Source organism: Engystomops pustulosus, chromosome 1, assembly GCF_040894005.1.
Source record: "Engystomops pustulosus chromosome 1, aEngPut4.maternal, whole genome shotgun sequence".
Lineage (NCBI taxonomy): Eukaryota > Metazoa > Chordata > Amphibia > Anura > Leptodactylidae > Engystomops > Engystomops pustulosus.
The window spans coordinates 92,992,554-93,008,860 of NC_092411.1; positions in this window are offsets into that span (position 1 = coordinate 92,992,554).

The window sequence follows — 16,307 nt, forward strand, 5'->3', positions numbered from 1 at the left end:
ACACTTTAGGTCAGATTAGGTCACACGTGTTAAGTTATAATAGGCTTTATGCTACGCGCATACAGCAGTTGTATTTGTCCATATGCTATCTATTGATTCAAGGGATAGCACACAGACAAATACATTTCTATGGGTTCATGTTCACGGCTGTGGTTTCCATGGCCGTGTGTGTGAGCTAGGTCATGTTAGCTGCTCGGCAGTCTTTTCTACTGTCAGCGGACTGTGAGTGGACCTCACACATCAATGACACAGGGGCCACAAACAATGGACTGTGGAGTTATTATTTGCACACATTCATGTGCAGGTAGGGATACTCATAAAAACTAATCTAGCTCAAAATGTCTGGTGATTGCAATGTCTGTAAAGTAATCTTCAGTTTTACGCATTTCTGGACACTAATTGTGATATGTTAGTATATCCGATTACATCACACATTTTATATCATAAAATCAAGAATTTGCCAAATTGTTCAAGGGCCTGTTTTTATCATATGTCAAAATCACTGTACAAAATGTATACTTTGGCCTCTGTTCCGCCTCGTTGTAGGCTTGTAGAATAGGTTTACTTTGTTTTATTTCTATGTGTAATAATATTGTGATAGGCAGTATTATGTGTAAATGTATTTATATTTATTACTTTCAACAGAACTATGTAAATTAAGCAGCTAATTATTTCTGTGAAGCGTCTGTTATGTTTTTATATTTTTTATGTCTTCTACAATTAGTAAAGACTTCATTCAAAAATGATTTTGTTGCATTGTCTGATGAATTATTGTTGTGGTCCTCTGTCAGCCATATGTTCATACCCATTTTAGTATGTGAGGTTATCAAGTATTCTTAGGTCCCTTACCCTAAAGCGTTTTTCTTGTGCGACGGTACTTTGATTTGTTATCAGATTTTGTCTGAACTATAAAACGTAGAGGGGAATTCATTAAGACTGCCAGTCTTAAAGTTCCCCCCGCCAGCGCTCCGGCGCCCATATCTACTATGTGGCTCAGGCTCTTTAGTAAATACGGGTGCAATCTCCACCAGGCCAGACCTGTTTATAGATGTGACCAGATGATATAGTGGAGTTTTGTGCTATTGTCTCAGCCGGTCCTTATTATAAATCTGGCGGCCGGCTGTTGACACCCCTACATGCTCAATCTGGTTTGTGGGTTGGAGAAGCAAATCTCCCCCTTAGTCCATTCCAGTTTTCCGATATCGGTTTTTCTGCAATGTGATCCAATGAAAACACAGCATGTCCTACTCTGTTCTGTCCTGCTTGAAAAACGCTCATTGTAGTCAATGATGTGTGAAAAAAGCTGAGAGCACTAGGATGCATCCTAATGTGGTCAGATCTTCCTGCGGGAGTCCGAAACAGCTGATGATTAGAGCTATTCTGATTAAACTAGCATGATTATCACTGAACAAAATTCTATGATGTGACACTGTTCATGTGCATCCGGCCTTGAAGGGGTTTTCCCATGAAAGAAAATGTCAATCCCCTAGTGATTACAGTCAATCCCCTAGTGATTACAGATAATTTTTAACCCTTTACTTCACAATATTACTCTAGAGTGTTAGCGGGGACTCTTTAAGCAGACACATTATGATCCATCTACTTCTCTGAGCTGACAGTGTGGTTAGATTATCAGGGTACAGGGTTATATACACTTTCTTCTGGCTTCTGTATGTTGTACTAGTATCTGACACATAGAATGAGAGATGAGACAGATCAGAGATGATGAGATCCATGAGATGCCTATCACACACAATGACAGTCAGCTCTCCTACATCTCTGCTATTCTATAACACACTAGATCTGCTGTGCCTCCCCAGATAAAGAACTTATCTGTCTGTAGCTTGTAGTTGTCCATATGTGGCTGCCGGCAGGACGTCAGTGTCTGTGTCAGTGTGAGCTCCATACTGGACAGCAGGGGGCGGGGCTAGAGTGCAGGGAGCAGAGAGGGAAACTCATCTCCATGGCCGTCACACAGAAATCCAAGATGGCTGCCCCAACCGCAAGTCAGAAGTTATAGAGTCGTGTCTAGGGACAACTGAAATTGTGTACAGCAGGACTGATAGAGACAGGTTGGACTTATATCTGTGAAATGCTGTATTTTTGTTAATATCAGTGAATTAGAGCATGTGTTATTTTGTTATCCTGAGTACATTTAAGAAGCTTGTCTTCATGGGAATATACCCCTTTGAGGCATATTCACAGTAGTGCGGGCCCTTATTTCACATTCACCCTGCAATCCAATTCCTCCAGTTGCATTGCGCATATAGCACCTTGCTATAACAGGAAGTTTCCCTTGTTAGTAGTGTCCTTACAAAGTTGTCATAGATGTTTTTTTTACCCAATTTCTGACTTTCACCTAAGGATCTTTTTGACCAAGCATAACCTCTTCATTTATCATTACTTAAAATTGAACTCCACCGACCTTGTTCTGTTTTCTGGCCATGTCCTTTGGCAGACACTTTAGTGTTCTGTAGACCTGCCTGGATAATTTATCATTAAACTATGACTATTTTCAAAGGGATGTTCCTATTTCCGCAAATAAGTCTTATGGCTTGTATTGTTATACAATATTCCAATATACTTTCTGGATCAATTCCTACAAGGATAAGAACAGTACTCTAATAGGCTCACCCAGTGGTTGGATCTGCACAGTTGGATCTGCACTCGGTTGTTAACTGGCCTACCGGCTCTAACCTCCCCCAGGTCTGCCACACAGAACAGGAACCTGTGTCTCCCTGCTCTGTGCTTCACATCTCTCAAGACACAGCAGGACTGTGAGATGGGAAGCAGCTGGCCTCCGCCCGATGCAAAAATAGCAATCCAATCTTATACCGGGGCCGGGACCTTGCCCCACAGGCCATATGCCAACTACTGGGGACATTGCTACAAAAAGGTTGATTTAAATAGTGTATTAATAGAAAGTGCACATCGAGAAGGACTTCCTGCTCCCAAAGTAGAGAAACTGTTGTTAAAATTTTGAATCCCACCCCTAGTGGGTTAGCCTGTTAAACCTTAACCTTCTGGAGAATCTGCAGTTCATGTGACCCACCGACCGCTACTTTTGGGACTTCCTGTGATATGCCATGTCCTGCAAACTTTGAGAGACTTGTGAGGAAGAATAGAAAAAAGAAAACAGAGACGATAGAGCAAGGTTATCCTTTTTAGGAGATGGTTATTTAGGAGACATAGAGGTATCAGACTAACAGGGAGTTGTGCTGCTCGTCAGGCACAACTCTGTTTATTGCTTATTATAGGTGTTTTGCCACAGCCTCGTCCTACCCCTGGAGTAGCCTCTGGCCTCTGTGATATATTGTGCCGAACCAAATGTATAGTGGTGCGTCGTTGACATACCACTATTAGGAAAAATGGACGTATATAGATGGCGCAAGGTCTGTTCGTTCATAGTATCATAGTATATAAGGCTGGAAAAAGACACAAGTCCATTAAGTCCAACCTTTAAGAATTAAATAAATGTTTTTCCCCAGAGCCAGTGATATTTTTCCTCTCCAGAAAGTCATCCAGGCCTCTCTTGAACATGTACATAGAGTCCGCCATAACAACCTCCTGTGGCAGAGCGTTCCACAGTCTCACTGCTCTTACAGTAAAGAACCTTTGTCTATGTTGATGGTAAAATCGCCTCTCCTCTAGGCGTAGAGGATGCCCCCTTGTCCATTCAGGTATTTGTACATTGTAATGAGGTCTCCCCTCAGTCGTCTTTTTTGTAAACTGAATAATCCCAAATTTTGTAATCTGTCATTGTATTCTAGTCCCCCCATTCCCCTAATAATCCTGGTTGCTCTCCTCTGCACCCGTTCCAGCTCTACTATATCCTTTTTATACATTGGTGCCCAAAACTGTACACAATATTCCATGTGTGGTCTGACCAGGGATTTGTATAAGGGCAAAACTATGTCTTTATCATGAGAATCTATTCCTCTCTTGATACATCCCATTATTTTATTTGCTTTAGCAGCAGCCGCCTGGCTCTGGTCACTAAAATTAAGTTTACCATCCACCAATACCCCCAAGTCCTTTTCAGCTCCAGTTTTACCAAGTAATTGACTGTTTAGAACACAATTATACTTTTTGTTTCCATGGCCCATGTGCATAACTTTACATTTATCTACATTAAACCTCATCAACCATTTCTCTGCCCACTACTCAAGCTTCCACAAATATCTTTGTAATGCTAAACTATCAACCTCAGTATTTATTACTTTTCACAGCTTACTAGCATCTGCAAATATTGAAACTTGACTGTGTAAACCCACCACAAGGTCATTAATAAAAATATTAAAAATATAAAAAAATATTAAAAAGAAGTGGCCCCAATACTGACCCCTGTGGCACTCCACTGGTAACGTCAACCCAATCTGATAATGTGCCATTAATGATGACCCTCTGTTTTCTATCACTAAGCCAAATACTTACCCAAATACACAGATTTCCCCCACTCCCAGCAGTCTCATTTTATATCTTTATACCTTTTATCTGGCACGGTGTCAAATGGTTTTGAAAAGTCCAGATCCAGTCTTGAACTTACCTCCTCGTAGAAACCAATCAGATTAGTCTGACAGGACCAATCTGTCATAAACCCATGCTGACACTGGGTTATAAGGTTGTGCACAGTGAGATACTCCAGTATATCATCTCTAACAAACACCTCAAATATTTTCCCCACCACAGCAGTTAGACTCACGGGTCTGTAGTTTCCAGGATCACTTTTTGATCCTTTTTTGTATATTGGTACCACATTTGCTATGCGCCAGTCCTGTGGAACATAACCAGTCCTCAGTGAATTTTCAAATATTAAATATAACGGTCTGTCTATCACGGTACATAATTCATGCAGAACCCAGGGGTGTATGCCATCTGGCCCAGGTGATTTATCTATCTTAGTGCTTGCGAGGCGCCTTACCTCTTCCTGGGTTAAACTGTTGACATTCCAAAAAGAATTTACATTATTCCTCATTGTGTGTTCCACCAGGGGATTTTCCTGTGTAAAGACAGTTGAGAAGGCGACATTCAGTAGATTGGCCCTTTCCTCATCTCCTTCCACCATGACCCCCATGTTATTTCTAAGGGGACCCACACTCTCTGTTTTTTGTTTCTTAACATTTATATACTTGAAAAATAATTTGGGATTATTTTTGCTCTCCCTGGCAATATTTCTCTCAGTCTCTATTTTTGCTGCCTTTATCTGCTTTTTACAGGATTTATTTTTCTCTCTATAATCCTGTAATGCCTCACGCAATCCTCAATGCCGCACTCCACGTTTGCATTTGCGTTACTGATGTCATCTCGCAGGACAGGCTTGAGGCAAGAATTCACATATAAACAAACCCCTCCTCCTTTTTTATTTATACGATCATTTCTAAAAAGACTATAACCATCTATAGTAACAGCCCAGTCGTAGCTACTGTCCAGCCATGTCTCGCTGATACACACTATATCATATTTCCGCTCCAACATCAAGAGTTCCAGTTCCTCCATTTTGTTTGTGAGGCTTCTGGCATTTGTGTACATACACTTTATATGGTTTTCCCTGTCCGTATTCTTTTTGTCCTTATTCCCCAATCTCATTCCAGCCCCCCTTCCTCCCCCATGGACTATGACTCTTCCCAGCTCTCTATGTACACTGTCTATTTGCCCTGCACGAGTGTAGTTTCCTTCCCCCCAGGTCTCTAGTTTAAACACTCCTCCAACCTTCTAGCCATTTTTTCCCCCAAAACAGCTGCACCCTCCCCATTGAGGTACAGCCCATCCCTACTGTAGAGCCTGTAGCCGACAGAAAAGTCAGCCCAGTTCTCCATGAACCCAAAACCCTCCTTTCTACACCAACTTTTGAGCCACTTATTTACCTCCCTGATCTCCCGCTGCCTTTCTGGTGTGGCACGTGGTACAGGCAGTATTTCGGAGAAAACTACCTTTGAGGTACTTGCCCTGAGCTTATAGCCTAAATCTCTGAAATCATTTTTAAGGACCTTCCACCTACCTCTTATGTTGTCATTAGTGCCAATGTGGACCATGACCACTGGTTCCTCACCAGCCCCTCCCAGTATCTGTCAACCCGATCCGCAACATGCCGAACCCGAGCACCCGGCAAACAACACACTGTTCGGTATGCACGGTCTTTGTGACAGATTGCCCTGTGTGTTCCCCTAATAATCGAATCTCCCACTACTAGCACCTGTCTGACCTTACCTGTGCTCCCATTACCCTTCTTACTGGAGCAAACAGTCCCCTGGTTGCTAGAGACCATGTCTTGGTGCAGCACTGCTACCCCAGGGCTGATATCTTCCTCATCTGCCAGCCTGGCAAACTTATTGGGGTGCACCAGATCAGGACTAGACTCTCTACAACTCTTCCCTCTACCCCGCCTTCTACATGTTACCCAACTAGCTGCCCCCTCATTCTGCACCTCCATACTTCCCTCCCCATACCCATCTTCCCCAGAGAGTTTGTGCTCCAGGAGCAGCAAACTTCGCTCCATATTGTCAAACGCCCACAGCCTTGAAACTTGCTCATTTAGATCCAGAATCTGGGCTTCCAGATGAGCAATTTTCACACATCCCACACAGCAGTATTCCCCCTCGAACGGCTGTTCAAGGAAAGCATACATGGCACAGGATGTACACTGTGTAGCAATGCCACTTATGGAGTCCATTGTTCTAATGGGGATTACAAGAGAAAAACGGAAGAAAAGAAGAATTCACAGTAAAAGTCGCAGTAGGATCTGTCTATTTCAAAACATAGACAGGTAAAAACAATACAACTAGAGATGAGCGAGCACTAAAATGCTCGAGTGCTCGTTATTCGAGACGAACTTTTCCAGATGCTCGAGTGCTCGTCTCGAATAACGAGCCCCATTGAAGTCAATGGGAGACTCGAGCATTTTTCAAAGGGACCATGGTTCGGGAATAAAATGTGTTATTTAATTGAAAAAGAATGTCTTCTGATAAGTTAGCAGATGTATGCAAACATCTGCAATCTATTCTTCACTGTTCCGCGCGTATATTATCTCCCGACAAGTTAGCAGATGTGAAGAACAGTGAAGAATAGGATCATTTAAGTGAAAAACACAGTGAAGAATAGATTGCAGATGTTCGGCACATCTGCTTACTTGTCGGGAGATACGCTGTCTCCGTGCCCCGCTGTCTCCGTGCCCCGCTGTCTCCGTGCCCCGCTGTCTCTGTGCCCCGCTGTCTCCGTGCCCCGCTGTCTCCGTGCCCCGATGTCTCCGTGGCCAGCTGTCTCCGTGCCCCGCTGTCTCCGTGCCCCGCTGTCTCCGTGCCCCGCTCTCTCCGTGCCCCGCTCTCTCCGTGCCCCGATGTCTCCGTGCCCAGCTGTCTCCGTGCCCCGCTGTCTCCGTGCCCCGATGTCTCCGTGCCCCGCTGTCTCTGTGCCCCGCTGTCTCCGTGCCCAGCTGTCTCCGTGCCCCGCTCTCTCCGTGCCCCGCTCTCTCCGTGCCCCGCTCTCTCCGTGCCCCGCTCTCTCCGTGCCCCGATGTCTCCGTGCCCCGATGTCTCCGTGCCCCGATGTCTCCGTGCCGCTGCCTGATGTCTCCGTGCCACTCCGTGCCGCTGCCTGATGTCTCCGTGCTGCTGCCCCATGTCTTCGTGCTGCTCCCCGGTGTCTCTGTGCTGCTCCCCGGTGTCTCTGTGCTGCTCCTCGTTGTCTCTGTCCTGCTCACCGTGTTCTGCAATGTGTTCTTCACACATATATATTGTTCTTCACATACTATTTTGTTCGCACCGTTCCGCGCGTATCTTCCGACAAGTAAGCAGATGTGCCGAACATCTGTAATCTATTCTTCACTGTGTTCTTTACTGTGTTTTTCACTTAAATGATCCTGTGTTCACTGTTTTTATTCTATTCTTCATTGTTCTTCACTGTGTTTTTTTAATTAAATGCTCGATCTCGAGCAGGGGAAATACTCGTCCGAGCAACGAGCCGTCTCGAGTACCTTAATGCTCGAACGAGCATCAAGCTCGGACGAGCATGTTCGCTCATCTCTAAATACAACGTGTTTCTCACCTTCTTTGGTGCTTCCTCAGGTTTGAAAAAATACTACTTATCATGGCTGTGCCAACCAAAAAACAGCCACGTATCTCCAAAAGTGCAATTCATTCTTCTGTTGGCGCTGAATTTCTCTCAACTATGCCATGAAAATGTTACCCTTTCAGACATTCAGAGAGTTAGGTAGCCGTCCATTCATTACAGAATGCACTACCCTTCAACCACTGACTTTGGAGTGGTGTTTCTGGACAATGTGACATCCGCAGGACATGAGACATTATAGAAAGCCTAAAAAGCAGCTGCTGGTGGGTGAGATGACCCATAACTCCTCTGGGCTGGAGAGGAGTTTATCAGGGTAAATACAATATCGCTGTCCCTATTAGGGTATTGTTCTTGGGTAAACTTTCTTATTTGTGTCTAAGTAAGTTTATAGTATTCTAGGCAGTAAGGGCATCTGGTTTTGTTTCTTAGCTCCTTTGAAGACAATTTAGCTAGAATGCTTTAGCTAGAATGCTTATCTGTTTTTAGAATTGGCTATGTTAATCTGTTCCTCTGCGGGCACTTTTACTTGTAGTACTGCATAAACTATAAAGATAAATTCAGTGAAACACATAGCATGGAGGATGGACAGAAATACACACAATTCTGTTAATTCACATCCGACACCTGCTCCCACAGAGCCAACACAACAGAATCAATTAGGCCCCCGGTATTTTTCTGCCAGATGTTGTATGCTGGTCACATACAGTAGCGGAGTGCCCTGCCTTGTCTAGGAAATGCTCTGTTGTGTATAAAACTTACTATACTATACAGAAATAAATATACTATACATAAAATACTGTACTATACTAGGATTTGTATTTCCATGTAAAAAAAAAATACTTAAATTGTAGTGCAGTAATGACATATTTTAAGCTACACAACAAAGGGTGAATCTTATGGTGAAAATTTAGGTGTGGGCGTCTTGGGGGTCACATCTGGTCAATCAAAACTTTAAATTTTCTTCAGAACTAAGTGCCAACCACACATTATTGCCCAGGCTTGTGTAGCAAGAGGTGATAAGGAGCCTAAGGGGGTCTACCCAGCTGCAGGCACAAAGTGGCTTTGTTTTTGGGCAGATGATTGGCTAAATGTAATTGAGCTGTTGATTGGTGCTTGAGATCCTGCTGGGTTTTCTTGATAGAGGAGAGGCAGACAGCTGCTTCATTCAATGGCTTCTGCAGTAACCTCTACAACATTGGGAAATTAAAAAAGTAAAGCAATTAATGAAACTATTTTACAATTAATAATGCAGCAGTATAAAAGAAGACATAGTTTAATGCTATATCTACAGTTTTTCACAAGCTTTATAGACAGTTAAGCTGCAGTCAGGAGGGGGCATAAGTCTCATTAAAGAGACCACCTTTGCGGGCATATGGACACTCAATAGCCATGCTTGTTGCACTAGGAATTCTGGTAAAGGAATATACAAATAAAGTTTTACTAAAATCGGAAATTTAATTGCTTCAAACACCAATATTTGGAATCTGCCTCCCAATGCCTGATATCCCATGCTGGCAGCAGAGCCACTTACAGAGCATGCACGGCACCTACGGACCCCCACCATCTTTGCATCACTTTGCATACTGCAGGAGGAGGTTCTGCAGCGGAAGAGGTTTGGTTTAGGAAGAACTGCAGTGGCCTAGGTGTTGATTAGGAGGTTCTGCAACTCCTGTATTGGCTAATACTCGAGTCTATAAAAAAAATTTACACTGCACTCACCTTTCTGACGCCCCCCGCAGGGCATCTTCTTGCTTTGGATGCTCCGATGCCTCTTTGGTTCCCTTTGGCTCCTCTTCTGGTCCCTGTGTGATGCCAATAGCACACAAATAATGATGTCTGCAATTGGCTGACGTCATCCTGTGTGACGGACCCGAAGAGGCACCGGAGCAACCACAGCAAGAAGAGGACCTGCAGGGGACGCCAGAAAGTGGAGTAAAATGCTATATTTTTTTTATTAAAGGCTTGGCATACTCAGGTCAGGGGCTGGCCAGCTATATACTGGAGGGGAGGGCAGGCTATATACTGGGGGGGTGGACTGGCTATATATTGCAGAGATGGGCTGGCTATATATTGGGGGGCTGGATTCACAAGATTCTGAATTAACATATAAGCTTATTATCAGTAACATACTCCCTCCTTCCCTTCCCAACTACCCCCACCCACCCAAGCCAGCTCTTTTAAAACCAATAAGGCCCTATCCAATCTTTCTAAAACTAAAGCAGGCCCAAGCCTATCTTTACTCATTTTGCCAATGATATTTGGTATTCTAGACTTGCCCTTAGTCTTGTAAGGGATCTCGATGGCAGACCAGGTGTATCTAGCCACTTGCCCCAGATCTTTTCAAATTTCGAAACACCGTTCCTCTTCACATACGTACTGTACTCCAGTTGTATTATTGCATTTAAACCATCTATAAACTCTTTCTTGTCCAGTGGCCTAGGCCTTATCCAATGGGCAGCTATAACCTTCCTAGATTGGTATAAGGATCACTGTACTGCAGTATTATTGGGTTCTGTCAGGTTGTCTATCTTCAATACTCCCAATAGGCATGCTAGGGGACTTTCCTCAATTGTTATAGATAGGACTTTACGCGTCAGTTCTAATACAGATTTCCAGAAGGATTCCAGTTCTCTACATTCCCACATCATATGGAGTATACCTGCCTCTTCAGTTCCACATCTCGGGCATTCTGAATAAGGCCTAACTCCTATGCGAAATAGTAGTTGAGATGACCTATATGTTCTATGTAAAAGAAAGAGATGAGACATCCTGCGAGCTTCGCTAGGAGAGAGTTGGCACCAATTCCAAAGCTTCAGTCCACTGCTCCTCTTCAATAGGACCCACCTCTCTATCTCATTGTTCCCGACATTTTAGTAGAATATTTTTTATAGAGTCATTAAGCAACACCGCATAAGAATATGAAATCAGGCCTTTAGTAGAACTTGACCTCAATATTCTATTCAATGCTCCATTGGAGCCCACTTCTATCTGTTCCACCCTGGACTGTTCCTCAAAAATTCTCTACGCTTTCTGCTATTAGTTATACACATAGGGGGGAATTTATTAACATACTTGCACTAGAATTTTGGGGGATTTGTTCCAAAAAACTTAATAGCGTGCACCACATTTATCAAGTCTTTTACACATTGTTACATTCCGACTAAGCGGGTGTGGTCTTCAGAAGATCAGTAATTACTTACGGATTTCTAAGTGTTTATTATCCAACCTAGGCAATCCAACGTCTCCTGATCTTTCCGTAGTTGTAACCTCACTGCCTTCTCTTATTTCCCTATAAGCAGGAAGTCGTGGAAGTTAGGGACAAAGGCCCTTTCCTATTTCCTTATGAAAGATGCCATCTCGGAAACCAGCTTTGTGAAGAATCTGGGGGCCACTGCCGCTCCGAACTGTAAGGCCTGGAACTGAAGATGTAGTAAAGTTCAGTTCAGTAGGCATCCGAAAGGTCTATTGATGCCATATAATCATCCTAGTAGAGCAGATTTATAGTTGTCTTCAGAAAATTATTTAGAGGTTTGAGGTTTATTATTGTTCTCAAGGAACCATCTGGCTTAAATGAAACATGGTTGAATAGAACCCTGTGCCCTCCTCCTGTAAAGGGACTGCCTTCAAAACATTCTGGGATGTACTTACACCACCCATGAACACCATCTTGCGAAACTGCCGTACTTTACGGAACAGTTTCTAAGAACCCTGTGTAAAACACCCAAAGATTACAGTCTCTTTGATAGCAATGGACCCCTCACACCAATTACTGACAACACAGATTTCCCCCCCGGAGAGGCTACTGCTTTCCACGACCTTCTTAGACTGGACAACACACTTGTTTTCAAATCTGTTCTGCAAGAAGCAGAAACATCTCCCTTGGATGATCTGCTTCTGGATCAACAGATACCTACCTGCTCCTGATGGGAATATACGCAACTGCAACACTTTTACTGGTCCATTAAATCAAACTAGCAACTGCATAGAGATGCCACCCCCTTTGAACAGATGTGCATTGCCCCAACGCCTACACCAAGGCCAATCTCCGCAATTTACGCCCTATATCTAGACAACTGGGCAAAGACCATGCCACCATATGTTGCAGCCTGGCATCGAGAATTAAACAAAACTTTTAGCACAGAGGAGTGGGACAAATCCTTCGAACTATGTCATAAACTCTCCATTTCCAATAAGGCCCAAGAAACTAATTACAAAATTATTTCAAGATGGTATTGGGTCCCAGCACAACCTCATTCAATTCACCATTATTGTGCAGCTGACTGCTGGAGATGTAGACGGGCACCTGGCACTGACACACATATGGTGGGAATGCTTGATACTCCAGCCCTCCTGGCAGATGGTTATCAGACTGATTCACAAGGTCACAGGTGTCACTTTACACCTACTTTTTTCCATGGTACCCACTGTGTCTCCTTCTGCCAAGCGCCCGCTCTTGGGTTTTTCCCTCATAGCGGCTCGGGCCTTGGTCCCCAGACTGTGACCTTCTACAAGAAATGCTGACCCTCCAGAGGATGGAGAGCTCACGGCTACCTCACATTCCACAGTTGAAAAATATCTCCTGACCTGGGGACCATGGCGCGACTTCCACCGCTCCCCCAACTTCACCACCTTCCAGTGAGTGGAAAACTTGCTACCCACAGGGTCAGCCTTTATGAGTATCATACTTGACTGTCTTGCACTCCCCTCCCACCTTTTGTACCAATAACACCTTTTTCCGTCTTTCTCCTAGCCCCTGCAATATGATATCTTGCATTGACCTCGGTTTCTTTTCTTATATAATAATAAGAAGAATTCCTTTATTTATATAGCGCACACAGATTACGCAGCACTGCACAGAGCTTGCCAAATCAGTCCCTGTCCCCAATGGGGCTCACAGTCTAATCAACCTACCACTATGTTTTTGGAGTGTGGGAGGAAACCAGAGAAAACCCCACACAAACATGGAGAGAACCTACAAACTTTTTTCAGGTCCACATTCTCAGTAGGAAAAAGAGGTCTTACTGACTGGTCTTCTTCCACTGAATTCAAAATAGTACCCATGTCTGTTTTATCCCCCCAGTGACCTCATTTTCTTGAGGTTGAAGGAGAGTCTGGGGGTCCTGCCATACTTCTAGAGGTCTTGCTTGACTTATGCACCTTTTTTTTTTTTTTTTTTTTAAACAACAATTTTTTATTTTGTCTCTGCAGTTTACAAGTAAGTAGTCATAGAATCTAAAAAATTTCACAGTTTTATCCGACGGATACATAGTTGACAAATTTCACAATAATGTATCAAATATATGCAAAGACAAACTTTTTCATTTTTCTAAAACCAGTGAATAAAACAAATTCAGCCTGTGGCTCCAGCCTTCCACCTCATCCTCCGGTTGCCGGGACCCCAGGTTTATAACAACCCCCCCCCCCCTCTTCAGGTGATCTCTTTCCCTAACCTCTATACTCCAAAGCTCCAAGTCTTCCTTTCAGCTGTTGAGTATTGTACCATGTGGTGTATTGAAAGGTTTCATAAGTGATTGTATCTCTGCTTCCGTATAATATCTTAAAATAAACTCCTTCCACTTTTTAAAGAACTTTTCCGAATCCCTTTCTTTATGTCTCTCCGTTTCTATTTTATCATATACTAGAAGCTGTTTCAGGGTGCTAATCACCTCCGGTATGTCAGGGATGGTCGACACTAACCAGTGACGCAAAATACACTTCTTAGCTACCAATATAGTTATGTGTATCAGCTTTTTGTCTACTATGCATGTTTATTCTGGATTCCCATCCACTGGTATGTGGTGGAATAACATTGTTTCCGGGGTCATTACCACCTCCTGTCTCCATACTTCTTTTATCATGGCTTTAATGGCTTGCCAAAAGGGTTCCAGATGCGGGCATGACCAAATAGCATGAAATAGATTTGCTCTATCCAAGCCACATTTCGGGCAGCTTCTCAGATAATGCGCTGGTGCGTCACTTGGGGCAAAATTGAAAGCATATGTTGCTCTGTGCATCAAGCGATACTGCATTTCCCTCCATTGCTCATTTATCATCGATTTTCGTACCTTTTCCCAACCAGCTAGCATTTTGTCATGTAGATCTGTGGTATCTATTTCCCTTTCCCATCCCTGGAAGCAGTTCCCTTTCCAACGGTGCAGCATTTGTTCCCTAATTCTCACATGGATTTCCGATAAAGAATCATGGCGTTGAGGCGTGCCTACCAAAGTGTCAAACGGACCTGACTTTTCTGCTTCTGGCATTCCTCTAACCCTTGCTTTGCTGGTCTCCAGAATTTGATAAAACTGCAGGTGTTGTGCGATGCCCAGTCTATATTTGTCTTTGAATTCCTGCCAAGTAAGCCACCTAGGTTCTGACTCGTGTAGGAGATGCCCGGTTCTTGTTATCCCTTTTTCTCCCCACTCCTTAAACAATCTATTTTCTCTGGTTTGTCTATATATCATGTTTAGCTGTATGGGGGTGTATTTTGATAAGCTGAACGGTTTCCCGTATATTTTCCTAATTGCTTTCCATGCCCCAACTGTATCTTTCAGGAGATAGCTTTTCTTGACATTAGGGGGGAGTTCCGACCATTTGAGATGTAGAAGTGCAGCCAAACTATGCTGTCCCGCTAGTTCTTGTTCCAGGATCACATTAGAGTGGGAGTTTGTGTTGTGTAGCCAGTCCCTAACGTGTCTAAACTGTGCTGCTAGATTATAACAGCGTAATAGCGGTAACTGTATTCCTCCATCATACTTGGGTAGAGCTAACTTGTTATAGGCAATTCTAGGACGCCTGCCCTTCCATAGAAAGCGCACAAACGCCGTCTGTAACCTTTGAAAATCGGCATGTCTTATTAGCAGAGGTAAAGTTTGCAACGGGTACAGTAGCCTCCCAAAACTTATCATCTTTATGAGGTGTGCCCTTCCCATCAAAGATAACGGCAATGTTTCCCAGCGCGCTAATTCTCCCTGTATTCTTTGAAACAGCGGTCCGTAATTTAAGTTGTACGTCTGTGAAGGGATCCTACTGATTTTAATCCCAAGATATGTGATCTGGGAATGTCTCACTTCCACCCCCTGCAACCACCTTTCCCCCGTTTGCATTCCCGGCGCTCCCTTTCCCAAAGGCAGTAGCTGGCTCTTAGAGGTATTTATTTTGTACCCTGTGAAAGACCCAAAATTATCTAGTGTTCGCAAAATTTGCTGTAACTGGGTTCTAGGTGATTTTAGAAACAACAGCAAATCATCTGCAAAACATGCCAGACGTACCTCCTTCGTCCCTACCTTAATGCCCGAATAAACCCTCCCTGACTCCAAGTATCTGGCCAGCGGTTCCAGCGTGAGATCAAATAATAGGGGTGACAGGGGGCACCCCTGCCTTGTACCCTTCTGCAACTCTATTGTAGGGGAAAGAAAACCTGACGTGAAGACCCTGGCCTTAGGTTTTTTATAGGCCGCTGTGATGTAACTGCGAAAAGCCCCTTCAAATCCAAAGGCGTCCAGCACTGCTGACATCCAACCCCAATTTACGTTATCAAACGCTTTTTCAGCGTCGAGTGTCAGCAGCGCCGGTCCTTCCTCCGATTCTTCTACTGCTTCCTGTACTGCCAAGACCGTTCTTATATTAGTGACTGCTGATCTTCCCTTAATAAACCCCACCTGGTGTGGCCCTATTAATCGCGGCATAATCGAAGCCAGCCTATTGGCAAATAGTTTCGACAAAATCTTCATGTCCTGATTTATGAGCGAAATCGGCCTATATGCTCCCGGCTGTTCTAGGTCCTTACCCGCCTTAGGGAGAACTTTTACATATGCGACCTCGCCTGATGGCAGGAAGTCCCCAGTCCTTATCACGTTTTGGTAGACTTTCCTTAAGGTTGGCACTACCTCCGTTGCTAACATTTTATAGAATTCCCCAGGATACCCGTCTGGGTCTGGTTTGTTAGTCCCTTAATTACCAACATCACCTCTTGTTCTGTTATGGGGGAGTTCAATTGTGTTTTTTCCTCCTCTGACAAACGAGGCAAATCTAGGGCCTTAAGAAACTCTTTCCCCTCCTCCTCCTTTACCAGGGATTGGGAGTACAGTTTGCTATAATACTCATAAAGAATCTTATTTACCTCCTTCGGGTCTTTCTGTAATTCTCCTCTTTGGTTTCGCAGGCCTCCTATATGCGTTCCCATTCTCCTGCCCTTTGCCATTTTTGCCAATATGGATTCCGCCTTGTTACCATATCTAAAGAAA